Below are 14670 nucleotides of genomic sequence, written 5' to 3' on the forward strand. Positions count from 1 at the left end.
TTAAAAAAAAATAATAATCCCCGTTCAGTCTCAATGGCGGGGTGCGGGCCGGCCCGGCGGCGAGTGCGGCGGGCAGCAGGCCTCTTGGACAGGTTGAGAGATAAAAAAATAATAATTCCCGTGCAGTCTCAATGGCGGGGTGCGGGCCGGGGAATAGGCCTCTTGGCCGGGGTGAATAGTGTTGGAACACGGCCCGCGGAAATAGTAGCGGCTGGAGGTACCGGGGGCGATGCCCGCCCCGGCCCGGCGGCCAAGTTAAAAAAATAAATAATCCCCGTTCAGTCTCAATGGCAGGGTGCGGGCCGGCCCGGCGGCGATTGCGGCGGGCAGCAGGCCTCTTGGACAGGTTGAGAGATAAAAAAATAATAATTCCCGTGCAGTCTCAATGGCGGGGTGCGGGCCGGGGAATAGGCCTCTTGGCCGGGGTGAATAGTGTTGGAACACGGCCCGCGGAAATAGTAGCGGCTGGAGGTACCGGGGAGGATGCCCGCCCCGGGCCGGCGGCCAAGTTAAAAAAATAAATAATCCCCGTTCAGTCTCAATGGCAGGGTGCGGGCCGGCCCGGCGGCGAGTGCGGCGGGCAGCAGGCCTCTTGGACAGGTTGAGAGATAAAAAAATAATAATTCCCGTTCAGTCTCAATGGCAGGGTGCGGGCCGGCCCGGCGGCGATTGCGGCGGGCAGCAGGCCTCTTGGACAGGTTGAGAGATAAAAAAATAATAATTCCCATGCAGTCTCAATGGCGGGGTGCGGGCCGGGGAATAGGCCTCTTGGCCGGGGTGAATATGTTGGAACGCGGCGCGCGTAAATAGAAGCGGCTGGAGGTACCGGGGGCGAAGCCCGCCCCGGCCCGGAGGCCGAGTTAAAAAAAATAATAATCCCCGTTCAGTCTCAATGGCGGGGTGCGGGCCGGCCCGGCGGCGAGTGCGGCGGGCAGCAGGCCTCTTGGACAGGTTGAGAGATAAAAAAATAATAATTCCCGTGCAGTCTCAATGGCGGGGTGCGGGCCGGGGAATAGGCCTCTTGGCCGGGGTGAATATGTTGGAACGCGGCGCGCGTAAATAGAAGCGGCTGGAGGTACCGGGGGCGAAGCCCGCCCCGGCCCGGAGGCCGAGTTAAAAAAAATAATAATCCCCGTTCAGTCTCAATGGCGGGGTGCGGGCCGGCCCGGCGGCGATTGCGGCGGGCAGCAGGCCTCTTGGACAGGTTGAGAGATAAAAAAATAATAATTCCCGTGCAGTCTCAATGGCGGGGTGCGGGCCGGGGAATAGGCCTCTTGGCCGGGGTGAATAGTGTTGGAACACGGCCCGCGGAAATAGTAGCGGCTGGAGGTACCGGGGAGGATGCCCGCCCCGGGCCGGCGGCCAAGTTAAAAAAATAAATAATCCCCGTTCAGTCTCAATGGCAGGGTGCGGGCCAGCCCGGCGGCGAGTGTGGCGGGCAGCAGGCCTCTTGGACAGGTTGAGAGATAAAAAAATAATAATTCCCGTTCAGTCTCAATGGCAGGGTGCGGGCCGGCCCGGCGGCGATTGCGGCGGGCAGCAGGCCTCTTGGACAGGTTGAGAGATAAAAAAATAATAATTCCCATGCAGTCTCAATGGCGGGGTGCGGGCCGGGGAATAGGCCTCTTGGCCGGGGTGAATATGTTGGAACGCGGCGCGCGTAAATAGAAGCGGCTGGAGGTACCGGGGGCGAAGCCCGCCCCGGCCCGGAGGCCGAGTTAAAAAAAATAATAATCCCCGTTCAGTCTCAATGGCGGGGTGCGGGCCGGCCCGGCGGCGAGTGCGGCGGGCAGCAGGCCTCTTGGACAGGTTGAGAGATAAAAAAATAATAATTCCCGTGCAGTCTCAATGGCGGGGTGCGGGCCGGGGAATAGGCCTCTTGGCCGGGGTGTATAGTGTTGGAACACGGCCCGCGGGAATAGTAGCGGCTGGAGGTACCGGGGGCGATGCCCGCCCCGGCCCGGCGGCCAAGTTAAAAAAATAAATAATCCCGTTCAGTCTCAATGGCAGGGTGCGGGCCGGCCCGGCGGCGATTGCGGCGGGCAGCAGGCCTCTTGGACAGGTTGAGAGATAAAAAAAAAATAATTCCCATGCAGTCTCAATGGCGGGGTGCGGGCCGGGGAATAGGCCTCTTGGCCGGGGTGAATATGTTGGAACGCGGCGCGCGTAAATAGAAGCGGCTGGAGGTACCGGGGGCGAAGCCCGCCCCGGCCCGGAGGCCGAGTTAAAAAAAATAATAATCCCCGTTCAGTCTCAATGGCGGGGTGCGGGCCGGCCCGGCGGCGAGTGCGGCGGGCAGCAGTCCTCTTGGACAGGTTGAGAGATAAAAAAATAATAATTCCCGTGCAGTCTCAATGGCGGGGTGCGGGCCGGGGAATAGGCCTCTTGGCCGGGGTGAATATGTTGGAACGCGGCGCGCGTAAATAGAAGCGGCTGGAGGTACCGGGGGCGAAGCCCGCCCCGGCCCGGAGGCCGAGTTAAAAAAAATAATAATCCCCGTTCAGTCTCAATGGCGGGGTGCGGGCCGGCCCGGCGGCGAGTGCGGCGGGCAGCAGGCCTCTTGGACAGGTTGAGAGATAAAAAAAATAATAATTCCCGTGCAGTCTCAATGGCGGGGTGCGGGCCGGGAAATAGGCCTCTTGGCCGGGGTGAATATGTTGGAACGCGGCGCGCGTAAATAGAAGCGGCTGGAGGTACCGGGGGCGAAGCCCGCCCCGGCCCGGAGGCCGAGTTAAAAAAAATAATAATCCCCGTTCAGTCTCAATGGCGGGGTGCGGGCCGGCCCGGCGGCGAGTGCGGCGGGCAGCAGGCCTCTTGGACAGGTTGAGAGATAAAAAAATAATAATTCCCGTGCAGTCTCAATGGCGGGGTGCGGGCCGGGGAATAGGCCTCTTGGCCGGGGTGAATATGTTGGAACGCGGCGCGCGTAAATAGAAGCGGCTGGAGGTACCGGGGGCGAAGCCCGCCCCGGCCCGGAGGCCGAGTTAAAAAAAATAATAATCCCCGTTCAGTCTCAATGGCGGGGTGCGGGCCGGCCCGGCGGCGAGTGCGGCGGGCAGCAGGCCTCTTGGACAGGTTGAGAGATAAAAAAATAATAATTCCCGTGCAGTCTCAATGGCGGGGTGCGGGCCGGGGAATAGGCCTCTTGGCCGGGGTGAATAGTGTTGGAACACGGCCCGCGGGAATAGTAGCGGCTGGAGGTACCGGGGGCGATGCCCGCCCCGGCCCGGCGGCCAAGTTAAAAAAATAAATAATCCCGTTCAGTCTCAATGGCAGGGTGCGGGCCGGCCCGGCGGCGATTGCGGCGGGCAGCAGGCCTCTTGGACAGGTTGAGAGATAAAAAAAAAATAATTCCCATGCAGTCTCAATGGCGGGGTGCGGGCCGGGGAATAGGCCTCTTGGCCGGGGTGAATATGTTGGAACGCGGCGCGCGTAAATAGAAGCGGCTGGAGGTACCGGGGGCGAAGCCCGCCCCGGCCCGGAGGCCGAGTTAAAAAAAATAATAATCCCCGTTCAGTCTCAATGGCGGGGTGCGGGCCGGCCCGGCGGCGAGTGCGGCGGGCAGCAGGCCTCTTGGACAGGTTGAGAGATAAAAAAATAATAATTCCCGTGCAGTCTCAATGGCGGGGTGCGGGCCGGGGAATAGGCCTCTTGGCCGGGGTGAATATGTTGGAACGCGGCGCGCGTAAATAGAAGCGGCTGGAGGTACCGGGGGCGAAGCCCGCCCCGGCCCGGAGGCCGAGTTAAAAAAAATAATAATCCCCGTTCAGTCTCAATGGCGGGGTGCGGGCCGGCCCGGCGGCGAGTGCGGCGGGCAGCAGGCCTCTTGGACAGGTTGAGAGATAAAAAAATAATAATTCCCGTGCAGTCTCAATGGCGGGGTGCGGGCCGGGGAATAGGCCTCTTGGCCGGGGTGAATAGTGTTGGAACACGGCCCGCGGGAATAGTAGCGGCTGGAGGTACCGGGGGCGATGCCCGCCCCGGCCCGGCGGCCAAGTTAAAAAAATAAATAATCCCGTTCAGTCTCAATGGCAGGGTGCGGGCCGGCCCGGCGGCGATTGCGGCGGGCAGCAGGCCTCTTGGACAGGTTGAGAGATAAAAAAAAAATAATTCCCATGCAGTCTCAATGGCGGGGTGCGGGCCGGGGAATAGGCCTCTTGGCCGGGGTGAATATGTTGGAACGCGGCGCGCGTAAATAGAAGCGGCTGGAGGTACCGGGGGCGAAGCCCGCCCCGGCCCGGAGGCCGAGTTAAAAAAAATAATAATCCCCGTTCAGTCTCAATGGCGGGGTGCGGGCCGGCCCGGCGGCGAGTGCGGCGGGCAGCAGTCCTCTTGGACAGGTTGAGAGATAAAAAAATAATAATTCCCGTGCAGTCTCAATGGCGGGGTGCGGGCCGGGGAATAGGCCTCTTGGCCGGGGTGAATATGTTGGAACGCGGCGCGCGTAAATAGAAGCGGCTGGAGGTACCGGGGGCGAAGCCCGCCCCGGCCCGGAGGCCGAGTTAAAAAAAATAATAATCCCCGTTCAGTCTCAATGGCGGGGTGCGGGCCGGCCCGGCGGCGAGTGCGGCGGGCAGCAGGCCTCTTGGACAGGTTGAGAGATAAAAAAATAATAATTCCCGTGCAGTCTCAATGGCGGGGTGCGGGCCGGGGAATAGGCCTCTTGGCCGGGGTGAATAGTGTTGGAACACGGCCCGCGGAAATAGTAGCGGCTGGAGGTACCGGGGGCGATGCCCGCCCCGGCCCGGCGGCCAAGTTAAAAAAATAAATAATCCCCGTTCAGTCTCAATGGCAGGGTGCGGGCCGGCCCGGCGGCGATTGCGGCGGGCAGCAGGCCTCTTGGACAGGTTGAGAGATAAAAAAATAATAATTCCCGTTCAGTCTCAATGGCAGGGTGCGGGCCGGCCCGGCGGCAATTGCGGCGGGCAGCAGGCCTCTTGGACAGGTTCAGAGATAAAAAAATAATAATTCCCATGCAGTCTCAATGGCGGGGTGCGGGCCGGGGAATAGGCCTCTTGGCCGGGGTGAATATGTTGGAACGCGGCGCGCGTAAATAGAAGCGGCTGGAGGTACCGGGGGCGAAGCCCGCCCCGGCCCGGAGGCCGAGTTAAAAAAAATAATAATCCCCGTTCAGTCTCAATGGCGGGGTGCGGGCCGGCCCGGCGGCGAGTGCGGCGGGCAGCAGGCCTCTTGGACAGGTTGAGAGATAAAAAAAATAATAATTCCCGTGCAGTCTCAATGGCGGGGTGCGGGCCGGGAAATAGGCCTCTTGGCCGGGGTGAATATGTTGGAACGCGGCGCGCGTAAATAGAAGCGGCTGGAGGTACCGGGGGCGAAGCCCGCCCCGGCCCGGAGGCCGAGTTAAAAAAAATAATAATCCCCGTTCAGTCTCAATGGCGGGGTGCGGGCCGGCCCGGCGGCGATTGCGGCGGGCAGCAGGCCTCTTGGACAGGTTGAGAGATAAAAAAATAATAATTCCCGTGCAGTCTCAATGGCGGGGTGCGGGCCGGGGAATAGGCCTCTTGGCCGGGGTGAATAGTGTTGGAACACGGCCCGCGGAAATAGTAGCGGCTGGAGGTACCGGGGCCGATGCCCGCCCCGGCCCGGCGGCCAAGTTAAAAAAATAAATAATCCCGTTCAGTCTCAATGGCAGGGTGCGGGCCGGCCCGGCGGCGATTGCGGCGGGCAGCAGGCCTCTTGGACAGGTTGAGAGATAAAAAAATAATAATTCCCATGCAGTCTCAATGGCGGGGTGCGGGCCGGCCCGGCGGCAATTGCGGCGGGCAGCAGGCCTCTTGGACAGGTTGAGAGATAAAAAAATAATAATTCCCATGCAGTCTCAATGGCGGGGTGCGGGCCGGGGAATAGGCCTCTTGGCCGGGGTGAATATGTTGGAACGCGGCGCGCGTAAATAGAAGCGGCTGGAGGTACCGGGGGCGAAGCCCGCCCCGGCCCGGAGGCCGAGTTAAAAAAAATAATAATCCCCGTTCAGTCTCAATGGCGGGGTGCGGGCCGGCCCGGCGGCGAGTGCAGCGGGCAGCAGGCCTCTTGGACAGGTTGAGAGATAAAAAAATAATAATTCCCGTGCAGTCTCAATGGCGGGGTGCGGGCCGGGGAATAGGCCTCTTGGCCGGGGTGAATATGTTGGAACGCGGCGCGCGTAAATAGAAGCGGCTGGAGGTACCGGGGGCGAAGCCCGCCCCGGCCCGGAGGCCGAGTTAAAAAAAATAATAATCCCCGTTCAGTCTCAATGGCGGGGTGCGGGCCGGCCCGGCGGCGAGTGCGGCGGGCAGCAGGCCTCTTGGACAGGTTGAGAGATAAAAAAATAATAATTCCCGTGCAGTCTCAATGGCGGGGTGCGGGCCGGGGAATAGGCCTCTTGGCCGGGGTGAATAGTGTTGGAACACGGCCCGCGGAAATAGTAGCGGCTGGAGGTACCGGGGGCGATGCCCGCCCGGGCCCGGCGGCCAAGTTAAAAAAATAAATAATCCCCGTTCAGTCTCAATGGCAGGGTGCGGGCCGGCCCGGCGGCGATTGCGGCGGGCAGCAGGCCTCTTGGACAGGTTGAGAGATAAAAAAATAATAATTCCCGTTCAGTCTCAATGGCAGGGTGCGGGCCGGCCCGGCGGCAATTGCGGCGGGCAGCAGGCCTCTTGGACAGGTTGAGAGATAAAAAAATAATAATTCCCATGCAGTCTCAATGGCGGGGTGCGGGCCGGGGAATAGGCCTCTTGGCCGGGGTGAATATGTTGGAACGCGGCGCGCGTAAATAGAAGCGGCTGGAGGTACCGGGGGCGAAGCCCGCCCCGGCCCGGAGGCCGAGTTAAAAAAAATAATAATCCCCGTTCAGTCTCAATGGCGGGGTGCGGGCCGGCCCGGCGGCGATTGCGGCGGGCAGCAGGCCTCTTGGACAGGTTGAGAGATAAAAAAATAATAATTCCCGTGCAGTCTCAATGGCGGGGTGCGGGCCGGGGAATAGGCCTCTTGGCCGGGGTGAATAGTGTTGGAACACGGCCCGCGGAAATAGTAGCGGCTGGAGGTACCGGGGGCGATGCCCGCCCCGGCCCGGCGGCCAAGTTAAAAAAATAAATAATCCCGTTCAGTCTCAATGGCAGGGTGCGGGCCGGCCCGGCGGCGATTGCGGCGGGCAGCAGGCCTCTTGGACAGGTTGAGAGATAAAAAAATAATAATTCCCATGCAGTCTCAATGGCGGGGTGCGGGCCGGGGAATAGGCCTCTTGGCCGGGGTGAATATGTTGGAACGCGGCGCGCGTAAATAGAAGCGGCTGGAGGTACCGGGGGCGAAGCCCGCCCCGGCCCGGAGGCCGAGTTAAAAAAAAATAATAATCCCCGTTCAGTCTCAATGGCGGGGTGCGGGCCGGCCCGGCGGCGAGTGCGGCGGGCAGCAGGCCTCTTGGACAGGTTGAGAGATAAAAAAATAATAATTCCCGTGCAGTCTCAATGGCGGGGTGCGGGCCGGGGAATAGGCCTCTTGGCCGGGGTGAATAGTGTTGGAACACGGCCCGCGGAAATAGTAGCGGCTGGAGGTACCGGGGGCGATGCCCGCCCCGGCCCGGCGGCCAAGTTAAAAAAATAAATAATCCCCGTTCAGTCTCAATGGCAGGGTGCGGGCCGGCCCGGCGGCGATTGCGGCGGGCAGCAGGCCTCTTGGACAGGTTGAGAGATAAAAAAATAATAATTCCCGTGCAGTCTCAATGGCGGGGTGCGGGCCGGGGAATAGGCCTCTTGGCCGGGGTGAATAGTGTTGGAACACGGCCCGCGGAAATAGTAGCGGCTGGAGGTACCGGGGAGGATGCCCGCCCCGGGCCGGCGGCCAAGTTAAAAAAATAAATAATCCCCGTTCAGTCTCAATGGCAGGGTGCGGGCCGGCCCGGCGGCGAGTGCGGCGGGCAGCAGGCCTCTTGGACAGGTTGAGAGATAAAAAAATAATAATTCCCGTTCAGTCTCAATGGCAGGGTGCGGGCCGGCCCGGCGGCGATTGCGGCGGGCAGCAGGCCTCTTGGACAGGTTGAGAGATAAAAAAATAATAATTCCCATGCAGTCTCAATGGCGGGGTGCGGGCCGGGGAATAGGCCTCTTGGCCGGGGTGAATATGTTGGAACGCGGCGCGCGTAAATAGAAGCGGCTGGAGGTACCGGGGGCGAAGCCCGCCCCGGCCCGGAGGCCGAGTTAAAAAAAATAATAATCCCCGTTCAGTCTCAATGGCGGGGTGCGGGCCGGCCCGGCGGCGAGTGCGGCGGGCAGCAGGCCTCTTGGACAGGTTGAGAGATAAAAAAATAATAATTCCCGTGCAGTCTCAATGGCGGGGTGCGGGCCGGGGAATAGGCCTCTTGGCCGGGGTGAATATGTTGGAACGCGGCGCGCGTAAATAGAAGCGGCTGGAGGTACCGGGGGCGAAGCCCGCCCCGGCCCGGAGGCCGAGTTAAAAAAAATAATAATCCCCGTTCAGTCTCAATGGCGGGGTGCGGGCCGGCCCGGCGGCGATTGCGGCGGGCAGCAGGCCTCTTGGACAGGTTGAGAGATAAAAAAATAATAATTCCCGTGCAGTCTCAATGGCGGGGTGCGGGCCGGGGAATAGGCCTCTTGGCCGGGGTGAATAGTGTTGGAACACGGCCCGCGGAAATAGTAGCGGCTGGAGGTACCGGGGGCGATGCCCGCCCCGGCCCGGCGGCCAAGTTAAAAAAATAAATAATCCCGTTCAGTCTCAATGGCAGGGTGCGGGCCGGCCCGGCGGCGATTGCGGCGGGCAGCAGGCCTCTTGGACAGGTTGAGAGATAAAAAAATAATAATTCCCATGCAGTCTCAATGGCGGGGTGCGGGCCGGGGAATAGGCCTCTTGGCCGGGGTGAATATGTTGGAACGCGGCGCGCGTAAATAGAAGCGGCTGGAGGTACCGGGGGCGAAGCCCGCCCCGGCCCGGAGGCCGAGTTAAAAAAAAATAATAATCCCCGTTCAGTCTCAATGGCGGGGTGCGGGCCGGCCCGGCGGCGAGTGCGGCGGGCAGCAGGCCTCTTGGACAGGTTGAGAGATAAAAAAATAATAATTCCCGTGCAGTCTCAATGGCGGGGTGCGGGCCGGGGAATAGGCCTCTTGGCCGGGGTGAATAGTGTTGGAACACGGCCCGCGGAAATAGTAGCGGCTGGAGGTACCGGGGGCGATGCCCGCCCCGGCCCGGCGGCCAAGTTAAAAAAATAAATAATCCCCGTTCAGTCTCAATGGCAGGGTGCGGGCCGGCCCGGCGGCGATTGCGGCGGGCAGCAGGCCTCTTGGACAGGTTGAGAGATAAAAAAATAATAATTCCCGTGCAGTCTCAATGGCGGGGTGCGGGCCGGGGAATAGGCCTCTTGGCCGGGGTGAATAGTGTTGGAACACGGCCCGCGGAAATAGTAGCGGCTGGAGGTACCGGGGAGGATGCCCGCCCCGGGCCGGCGGCCAAGTTAAAAAAATAAATAATCCCCGTTCAGTCTCAATGGCAGGGTGCGGGCCAGCCCGGCGGCGAGTGTGGCGGGCAGCAGGCCTCTTGGACAGGTTGAGAGATAAAAAAATAATAATTCCCGTTCAGTCTCAATGGCAGGGTGCGGGCCGGCCCGGCGGCGATTGCGGCGGGCAGCAGGCCTCTTGGACAGGTTGAGAGATAAAAAAATAATAATTCCCATGCAGTCTCAATGGCGGGGTGCGGGCCGGGGAATAGGCCTCTTGGCCGGGGTGAATATGTTGGAACGCGGCGCGCGTAAATAGAAGCGGCTGGAGGTACCGGGGGCGAAGCCCGCCCCGGCCCGGAGGCCGAGTTAAAAAAAATAATAATCCCCGTTCAGTCTCAATGGCGGGGTGCGGGCCGGCCCGGCGGCGAGTGCGGCGGGCAGCAGGCCTCTTGGACAGGTTGAGAGATAAAAAACTAATAATTCCCGTGCAGTCTCAATGGCGGGGTGCGGGCCGGGGAATAGGCCTCTTGGCCGGGGTGTATAGTGTTGGAACACGGCCCGCGGGAATAGTAGCGGCTGGAGGTACCGGGGGCGATGCCCGCCCCGGCCCGGCGGCCAAGTTAAAAAAATAAATAATCCCGTTCAGTCTCAATGGCAGGGTGCGGGCCGGCCCGGCGGCGATTGCGGCGGGCAGCAGGCCTCTTGGACAGGTTGAGAGATAAAAAAAAAATAATTCCCATGCAGTCTCAATGGCGGGGTGCGGGCCGGGGAATAGGCCTCTTGGCCGGGGTGAATATGTTGGAACGCGGCGCGCGTAAATAGAAGCGGCTGGAGGTACCGGGGGCGAAGCCCGCCCCGGCCCGGAGGCCGAGTTAAAAAAAATAATAATCCCCGTTCAGTCTCAATGGCGGGGTGCGGGCCGGCCCGGCGGCGAGTGCGGCGGGCAGCAGTCCTCTTGGACAGGTTGAGAGATAAAAAAATAATAATTCCCGTGCAGTCTCAATGGCGGGGTGCGGGCCGGGGAATAGGCCTCTTGGCCGGGGTGAATATGTTGGAACGCGGCGCGCGTAAATAGAAGCGGCTGGAGGTACCGGGGGCGAAGCCCGCCCCGGCCCGGAGGCCGAGTTAAAAAAAATAATAATCCCCGTTCAGTCTCAATGGCGGGGTGCGGGCCGGCCCGGCGGCGAGTGCGGCGGGCAGCAGGCCTCTTGGACAGGTTGAGAGATAAAAAAAATAATAATTCCCGTGCAGTCTCAATGGCGGGGTGCGGGCCGGGAAATAGGCCTCTTGGCCGGGGTGAATATGTTGGAACGCGGCGCGCGTAAATAGAAGCGGCTGGAGGTACCGGGGGCGAAGCCCGCCCCGGCCCGGAGGCCGAGTTAAAAAAAATAATAATCCCCGTTCAGTCTCAATGGCGGGGTGCGGGCCGGCCCGGCGGCGAGTGCGGCGGGCAGCAGGCCTCTTGGACAGGTTGAGAGATAAAAAAATAATAATTCCCGTGCAGTCTCAATGGCGGGGTGCGGGCCGGGGAATAGGCCTCTTGGCCGGGGTGAATATGTTGGAACGCGGCGCGCGTAAATAGAAGCGGCTGGAGGTACCGGGGGCGAAGCCCGCCCCGGCCCGGAGGCCGAGTTAAAAAAAATAATAATCCCCGTTCAGTCTCAATGGCGGGGTGCGGGCCGGCCCGGCGGCGAGTGCGGCGGGCAGCAGGCCTCTTGGACAGGTTGAGAGATAAAAAAATAATAATTCCCGTGCAGTCTCAATGGCGGGGTGCGGGCCGGGGAATAGGCCTCTTGGCCGGGGTGAATAGTGTTGGAACACGGCCCGCGGAAATAGTAGCGGCTGGAGGTACCGGGGGCGATGCCCGCCCCGGCCCGGCGGCCAAGTTAAAAAAATAAATAATCCCGTTCAGTCTCAATGGCAGGGTGCGGGCCGGCCCGGCGGCGATTGCGGCGGGCAGCAGGCCTCTTGGACAGGTTGAGAGATAAAAAAATAATAATTCCCATGCAGTCTCAATGGCGGGGTGCGGGCCGGGGAATAGGCCTCTTGGCCGGGGTGAATATGTTGGAACGCGGCGCGCGTAAATAGAAGCGGCTGGAGGTACCGGGGGCGAGGCCCGCCCCGGCCCGGAGGCCGAGTTAAAAAAAATAATAATCCCCGTTCAGTCTCAATGGCGGGGTGCGGGCCGGCCCGGCGGCGAGTGCGGCGGGCAGCAGGCCTCTTGGACAGGTTGAGAGATAAAAAAATAATAATTCCCGTGCAGTCTCAATGGCGGGGTGCGGGCCGGGGAATAGGCCTCTTGGCCGGGGTGAATATGTTGGAACGCGGCGCGCGTAAATAGAAGCGGCTGGAGGTACCGGGGGCGAAGCCAGCCCCGGCCCGGAGGCCGAGTTAAAAAAAATAATAATCCCCGTTCAGTCTCAATGGCGGGGTGCGGGCCGGCCCGGCGGCGAGTGCGGCGGGCAGCAGGCCTCTTGGACAGGTTGAGAGATAAAAAAATAATAATTCCCGTGCAGTCTCAATGGCGGGGTGCGGGCCGGGGAATAGGCCTCTTGGCCGGGGTGAATAGTGTTGGAACACGGCCCGCGGAAATAGTAGCGGCTGGAGGTACCGGGGGCGATGCCCGCCCGGGCCCGGCGGCCAAGTTAAAAAAATAAATAATCCCCGTTCAGTCTCAATGGCAGGGTGCGGGCCGGCCCGGCGGCGATTGCGGCGGGCAGCAGGCCTCTTGGACAGGTTGAGAGATAAAAAAATAATAATTCCCGTTCAGTCTCAATGGCAGGGTGCGGGCCGGCCCGGCGGCAATTGCGGCGGGCAGCAGGCCTCTTGGACAGGTTGAGAGATAAAAAAATAATAATTCCCATGCAGTCTCAATGGCGGGGTGCGGGCCGGGGAATAGGCCTCTTGGCCGGGGTGAATATGTTGGAACGCGGCGCGCGTAAATAGAAGCGGCTGGAGGTACCGGGGGCGAAGCCCGCCCCGGCCCGGAGGCCGAGTTAAAAAAAATAATAATCCCCGTTCAGTCTCAATGGCGGGGTGCGGGCCGGCCCGGCGGCGAGTGCGGCGGGCAGCAGGCCTCTTGGACAGGTTGAGAGATAAAAAAATAATAATTCCCGTGCAGTCTCAATGGCGGGGTGCGGGCCGGGGAATAGGCCTCTTGGCCGGGGTGAATATGTTGGAACGCGGCGCGCGTAAATAGAAGCGGCTGGAGGTACCGGGGGCGAAGCCCGCCCCGGCCCGGAGGCCGAGTTAAAAAAAATAATAATCCCCGTTCAGTCTCAATGGCGGGGTGCGGGCCGGCCCGGCGGCGATTGCGGCGGGCAGCAGGCCTCTTGGACAGGTTGAGAGATAAAAAAATAATAATTCCCGTGCAGTCTCAATGGCGGGGTGCGGGCCGGGGAATAGGCCTCTTGGCCGGGGTGAATAGTGTTGGAACACGGCCCGCGGAAATAGTAGCGGCTGGAGGTACCGGGGGCGATGCCCGCCCCGGCCCGGCGGCCAAGTTAAAAAAATAAATAATCCCGTTCAGTCTCAATGGCAGGGTGCGGGCCGGCCCGGCGGCGATTGCGGCGGGCAGCAGGCCTCTTGGACAGGTTGAGAGATAAAAAAATAATAATTCCCATGCAGTCTCAATGGCGGGGTGCGGGCCGGGGAATAGGCCTCTTGGCCGGGGTGAATATGTTGGAACGCGGCGCGCGTAAATAGAAGCGGCTGGAGGTACCGGGGGCGAAGCCCGCCCCGGCCCGGAGGCCGAGTTAAAAAAAAATAATAATCCCCGTTCAGTCTCAATGGCGGGGTGCGGGCCGGCCCGGCGGCGAGTGCGGCGGGCAGCAGGCCTCTTGGACAGGTTGAGAGATAAAAAAATAATAATTCCCGTGCAGTCTCAATGGCGGGGTGCGGGCCGGGGAATAGGCCTCTTGGCCGGGGTGAATAGTGTTGGAACACGGCCCGCGGAAATAGTAGCGGCTGGAGGTACCGGGGGCGATGCCCGCCCCGGCCCGGCGGCCAAGTTAAAAAAATAAATAATCCCCGTTCAGTCTCAATGGCAGGGTGCGGGCCGGCCCGGCGGCGATTGCGGCGGGCAGCAGGCCTCTTGGACAGGTTGAGAGATAAAAAAATAATAATTCCCGTGCAGTCTCAATGGCGGGGTGCGGGCCGGGGAATAGGCCTCTTGGCCGGGGTGAATAGTGTTGGAACACGGCCCGCGGAAATAGTAGCGGCTGGAGGTACCGGGGAGGATGCCCGCCCCGGGCCGGCGGCCAAGTTAAAAAAATAAATAATCCCCGTTCAGTCTCAATGGCAGGGTGCGGGCCGGCCCGGCGGCGAGTGCGGCGGGCAGCAGGCCTCTTGGACAGGTTGAGGGATAAAAAAATAATAATTCCCGTTCAGTCTCAATGGCAGGGTGCGGGCCGGCCCGGCGGCGATTGCGGCGGGCAGCAGGCCTCTTGGACAGGTTGAGAGATAAAAAAATAATAATTCCCATGCAGTCTCAATGGCGGGGTGCGGGCCGGGGAATAGGCCTCTTGGCCGGGGTGAATATGTTGGAACGCGGCGCGCGTAAATAGAAGCGGCTGGAGGTACCGGGGGCGAAGCCCGCCCCGGCCCGGAGGCCGAGTTAAAAAAAAAAATAATCCCCGTTCAGTCTCAATGGCGGGGTGCGGGCCGGCCCGGCGGCGAGTGCGGCGGGCAGCAGGCCTCTTGGACAGGTTGAGAGATAAAAAAATAATAATTCCCGTGCAGTCTCAATGGCGGGGTGCGGGCCGGCCCGGCGGCGATTGCGGCGGGCAGCAGGCCTCTTGGACAGGTTGAGAGATAAAAAAAAAATAATTCCCATGCAGTCTCAATGGCGGGGTGCGGGCCGGGGAATAGGCCTCTTGGCCGGGGTGAATATGTTGGAACGCGGCGCGCGTAAATAGAAGCGGCTGGAGGTACCGGGGGCGAAGCCCGCCCCGGCCCGGAGGCCGAGTTAAAAAAAATAATAATCCCCGTTCAGTCTCAATGGCGGGGTGCGGGCCGGCCCGGCGGCGAGTGCGGCGGGCAGCAGTCCTCTTGGACAGGTTGAGAGATAAAAAAATAATAATTCCCGTGCAGTCTCAATGGCGGGGTGCGGGCCGGGGAATAGGCCTCTTGGCCGGGGTGAATATGTTGGAACGCGGCGCGCGTAAATAGAAGCGGCTGGAGGTACCGGGGGCGAAGCCCGCCCCGGCCCGGAGGCCGAGTTAAAAAAA

This window comes from Hippocampus zosterae, chromosome 10, assembly GCF_025434085.1.
Source record: "Hippocampus zosterae strain Florida chromosome 10, ASM2543408v3, whole genome shotgun sequence".
Classification (NCBI taxonomy): domain Eukaryota; kingdom Metazoa; phylum Chordata; class Actinopteri; order Syngnathiformes; family Syngnathidae; genus Hippocampus; species Hippocampus zosterae.